Genomic DNA, 6,000 nt, shown 5'->3' on the forward strand with positions numbered 1-6,000 from the left:
TAGGAACTATGGACTGACATAGTGCGGCAGTGGGTCAAGCTGTGGCTCACAATGCCAGGATTCCACATCAGAGTGCCAGGTTGAGTCTCAGCTGCTCCACTTCTGATCCAGCCTCCTACCCATGGGAAGGCAACAGGACGTGGTCCAAACACTTGGGCCCTGCCACCCATGTGGGAGACCAGAATATAATTTCTGGCTCCTCACTACAGCCTGGCCCAGAGCTGGCTGTTGTGGCCATTTGAGGAGTGAGCCAGGAGATGGAAAATCTCTCTATATACACCTATCTCTGTCTCTCCCCCTTTCTCTCTGCCACTCTGTCTTTGAAAGAAATAAGTAAATGAATAATTTTAGTGGAAACAAAAATAAATCAGATGAAGCCATATTAGGACAGGATTGTGAACTGAATGCTGGAAATTTTCCAATGAAAGTCACAAAAATTGCCCTTAGCTGATGACAGTAATGAGCAGGAGCATTGTCATGGTGTGGACATACTCTCTGATGAAGCTTTCCTGGACATTTTTCTGCAGAAATTTTGTCGAAGATTTTCAAAACAATTGTCTTTCTTTTTTTTTTATTTATTTGACAGGTAGAGTTATAAACAGTGAGAGAGAGAGAGAGACAGAGAGAAAGGTCTTTCTTCCGTTGGTTCACTCCCCCAAATGGCCGCTACAGCTGGCGCTGCACCAATCCAAAGCCAGGAGCCAGGTGCTTCCTCCTGGTCTCCCATGTGGGTGCAGGAGCCCAAGCACTTGGGCCGTCCTCCACTGCCCTCCCGGGCCACAGCAGAGAGCTGGACTGGAAGAGGAGCGACCAGGACTAGAACCTGGTGCCCATATGGGAAGCCGGCACCTCAGGCAGAGGATTAACCAAGTGAGCCACAATGCTGGCCCCTTCAAAACAATTTTCTAAGAAGCAAATATTTTCATTCTTTGAGTCTCCAGAAAGTCAGCAAGCAAAACACCTTGACCATCACAAAATAATCGGTTGACATAACTTTTGCTCTGTGTGTTCCATTTTTGCTTGGCTTGGACCACTTCTACCTCTTGGTAGCCGTGACTTTGATTGTGCTTTGTCTTCAGAATCGTAGTGGGAATACTGTATTTCAAATCCTGCTAAAATTCATTGAAGTAGTTATTTATGAACTGGATCCCAGATGTTTAAAATTTCCATTGCAAGCTCTATTCTTTACTGCTGTTGACCTGGGTGCAACAATTTTGGCACCAATTTAGCATTGAGTTTCTCACCTTCATTTTTGAGTCAGAACTGTGAAAGTTGAAACCTTTGAGATGTCTGGTTCAGGTTATTGTTTCTGCTGTTAAGTGTTGATCCTCTGTAATTAGGACATGAGCAAGATTAATATTTTTCTCTAAGGTTGAGATAGACAGTCTGCTGCTGTAGACTTCCTCTTCAACATCATCTTTTCCCTTCTTAAAATAATTCATCTTTTTGTAAAGTATTGGATTTTTTCAGGCATTGTCTCCAACCCCTTTTAGTAAAGTATCAATGATTTTGCCATTCTTCACCCATCCATCAAAATTTGATGTTTGCTGTTGCTTCAATTTTAGCAGAGTGCATGTTCCACTGGTAGGGGCTCTTTTCCAACCTGACTTCTTATCCTTCTTAAAGCCTCTAACTACATCCTGTGTACATAGGCTAAAACAAACTAGTTAGAGTTTATTTTGGTCCAAACAATACATGAAATCTAGACATAGAGTTTTTTATAATTCACAAATCCATGAAATTTTTAAATACTTCTCATTTAGAAGAAAAAAGGAAAATAAATACAAAAATATTTGAAATAAACAAAGTATGCAAATCAAGTAAATGACTTCTGATCAGGAACATACTCTTAGTAGTAAAGAGAAGAGAAAGATAAAAGATAAAGAATAAATTTAGATGCAATAGGGTGGCATTCAGGGTGACAGATCCATAACCAAAATTGACTCAGGAAGACATAGAAACACAAAAGATCAATATCCATAGAATAAATTAAACAGGAAATTGGATTTTATACCAAAAGGGTTGGCAAGCATTTTTCTGTAAAAGGCCAGATAATAAATATTTGAGATGTTGCTGGCAATGCTATCTGTGCTGCAAATACTCGGGTCTGGTGTAGCAGCCTGAAAACAGCCATGGGTAATTCTGGGGTGTGACTGTCTTCCAAAAAGCATGTGACAGGTTGGAATGGGTCTGAGGTTCGAGGTGACCCACCCCTGTCTAATGTCGACTCAGCTCATTGCCACTGTACTCTAAAATCCCCCCTGGATTTTTCAAAGGAAAGGCTAGAGTAACATTTGCCAAAATGTACTTACCAGGATGGTTGTTCTTTAGGGCCCACCAATGAGAAACTCACCTGCGATATAAACAGTGAAGCTTGGGAGAAAGCGGTGATTGTTCACAGCAAGCTGCAGGCAGTCCGTCAGTTCTTGTGACTGGCTGTCTTGTTTGCCAAATCCCAGGATTCTGTGAATAAGCCCATTTGGCTCTCTCATCAAGCTACATCCTGTACCTTAGACACTTCCAGTAAAAATATTTTGGCCTCCATTTTCTATTCCTTTATTTTCTTTATTAATTTGTTTAAAACTCAAGGAAAGAAGAATGGTGCCATTGGAGGGAACACTTCGCCATACTAACAAGTGTTTTTATCTGACGTTCAGGAACAGATGATAATTATGAGAAATATAAGGGGTGGATAGTAAATTCAAGATAATGCACATTGCAAAAAAATCTATGCATAGATTTCAAAAATTTCTGCATCAAATAAACTTATCTTTTAATTCTATTTTCCATAAACTTTTTCAAGTACCCTCATGTAACATGAGAAAGTTGTATTTACCATAAGTATTTAAAAATAAGTACTGTATTTTAAAGAGCAGAAAGTTTTCAGTGTGTATAAAATGACAAAATCGAGTTTAAAAATTTCAATTTATAAAATCAACAAGAAAGCTCAGCAGTTAAATCCAAAACAAATAAGATGTACATCAACAAAACTTTAAAATTAGTTTATTGAAGAATGTAAAGAAACACCAAAACAAATAAAGAATCAGACCATATTCCTAAATGGGAATTAACTGAAAACTATGAAGATATTTGGCATTTTCTAAAGTAAACTATAGTCAATGAAGTTCTCAAACAAACAAGATCCCTTGCAGAAGTCACGTTTATTCTTAAAGACATATGGAAGAGAAAGGCATAAATATGCATAAAATAATGCTTTAACTGTTTTTCAAACCATTATGTAGGGACTTTTTAACCTCCAAACAATTGATATTTAGTGTCACATGAATTCTTTGTTGTAGAAACTTGACTGTGCACTATAGAATGGTTAGCAGCATTCTTGCTTCTACCAGCTAAAAGAGTGAGATCCGTTGCCCCAGTATGACAATCATAAATGTTTTCAAATATGGAAAATTCTCCTGGGGCAGTAAGGAAGGAATTACCCATGGTTAAAGTCACTACATTATAGATAAACAGATCAATGAAATAGGATGGAGGATCCAGAAATAGTTTCACGTCCATATGAAAATTTATTTTCCTGTCTATATGAGAATTTAGTTAGTGATAAAAGATAGTGTCTCAAGTAAACATGGAAAGGATGGGCAAATCAATAAATGACCTTGGCAGAGCCTGCATTGTTGCCTAACAGGTAAAACCATCACCTGTGCTGCTGGCATTCCATATGGTCTCCAGTTCGTGACCTGGCTGCTTCATTCCCTATCCAGCTCTCTGCTAATGCATCTGCGAAAGCAGTAAGAGTTGGCCCAAGTGTTTGGATCCTTGCACCCACGTGGGAGACCCAGAAGAAGCTCCTGGCTCCTGGTGTTGGTCTGGCCCAGCCTTGGCCATTGAGGCCATTTGAGGACTGAGCCAGAGGATGAAAGAGCTCTGTCTTTTCATATCTCTCTCTCTCTCTCTCTCTCTCTCTAACTCTGCCTTTCAAATAAATAAAATTAATTTTTAAAAAAATTTAAAAAATTAATGATCTTAGAATAATCAGCTTAAGATTTTCAGAAAAAAATTGTTAGATCACTTTTAACACCAGCGCCAAAATAAACCCCATTTGGAACAAGACTTTAACTGTTAAAACAAATGAAAAATGAATTTTAAAAAAATTTACATTCTCAAACTTGCAGAGGGAGAACGTGTGCTATGAAAGTAATACTTCCCTAATAATAATAATAAAAAAAGTGATACTGCCCCAAAGGAAGGAATAGTACTCAAGTCTCAATTTAGATGTGGTCACAGAGAATAGAAGACAAGGAATAACTTTCAAGAAGACCCAGCAAAGAACCCCAAATTGCAATGGACAAAATGTCTGTTTCTGAGCAGATTCAAGGATTTGTCAAGAAAGTTCTCCTGCAGTCAGGGGAGAGAGACAGCTGCCAATTCAGTCTGCCAGAATTGCCACGTTGGTAGAAATGGTCAGTGGCTGGAGATTTCCTAAGTTTCCTTTTTCCAAATTAAAGTGTTTATTGGGACATTCCACTACCATCTATTGTGAATTTATGCATGAGGTCATGGTGAGGTAGGAGAAAGTAGATAACTTTTTTTTTTAAGTTCAAGGGCAACAAGACTACAAGGAGCCACATCTGAACTTCATGGAGAGATAGCACATTACCCAGACATCTGTGCACTTTGAATTTGAAGGCATTTTGTTGCCTCCCCTAGGGAGAAAATGGGTGAATTTAGATTGTGGCAGTTTAGCAAACCACAACCATCTGAAACGTCTCTTCCTTTCAGCATTTCAGGTTAATTTGCACCACGGCAGGCATTTTGTGTGAGGTTTTGAGGGCGACATGCAGTAACAGTCTTGTTCTTTCTTCACTCAGAAGGGCCACTCAGTGAGCCACACTGCTGCAGCCTACACACGGGACTGTCAACAGGCTCGCATGGGGGTGGGGAAGCAGGCGGCCAGCAGCGTCTTCGTTCCCTCCACATTTTCTACTGCAGTTTCACATTCCGGGGCCAGGTGTGTGTGTGTGTGTGTGTGTGTGTGTGTGTGTGTGTAGCTCCATGACTAAAACCTCCACCCTCTCCTGCAAGTCAACCATAATATCTAAGTTGGTGAGCTGGAGGTGGTAGGAGACCAATAACGTCCAGCTTGTCCACTTGGGTATAAGTTGTCTCTCTTCTACTTGATGTCCATCTTTCTTTCCCTGCTAGCTGCCCTGCTAACTTCAGGCCCAGTATTAGATGCCAAAGTGGTAGCTGCATATGAGGGAACTTCAACAAGTTCTCAGAGGGGCTGGCAGCAGATTTAGCTGCCTCTTGCGATGCCGGCATCTCCTACTGGAGCACAGGGTCGAGTCCCCGCCATTCCACTTCCGAACCAGTTTCCTGCTCAGGTGCGTGGGAAAGCAGAGGGAGATGTTCCAAACCCTTAGGTCCCTGACACTCACATGGGAGACTCTGTTGGAGTTCCAGGCTCCTGGCTTCAACCTGGCCCAGCCCTGGTTTTTGTGGCCATTTGGGGAATGGACCAGCAGATGGAAGATCTTTTTCCTTCTGTCTCTTTCTCTCTCTCTGTCATTCTGCCTTTCAAAAAAATAAATAAATAAATTTTTTTAAAAGTTCATGGAAAATGCATTAAAATATATGATTATTTTGGTGCAAAACATTTGAAATATGTGCATTTTTCCCTCATAATACATATTTCCATGAATTTTTGAAGACATGTCATGTAAAGATAATAAAAATATAATGAATATAATAAAATAAATAATAAAATAAAATAAATAATTAATAAATAAATAAAAATATAATGAATATAATAAAATCACATGTTTTAAAACATTACCTGCAGTTCTGTTCTTCCAGTTAAAACCTGCCCAATTCGAAGCTTAACATTCTCTGTATTTAGAATACTAGGGCAAAGCAATGGAAGAAGGGACAAGTGTTTGAGCTCCTGCTTGCCATATGGCAGACCTGGATGAAGTTCCTGGTTCCTGGCTTTGGATGGACCCAGCTCCGGCCATTGCAGCCACTCGGGAAGTGATCTAT

This window comes from Oryctolagus cuniculus, chromosome 8 (assembly GCF_964237555.1).
Source record: "Oryctolagus cuniculus chromosome 8, mOryCun1.1, whole genome shotgun sequence".
Taxonomy (NCBI): Eukaryota; Metazoa; Chordata; class Mammalia; order Lagomorpha; family Leporidae; genus Oryctolagus; species Oryctolagus cuniculus.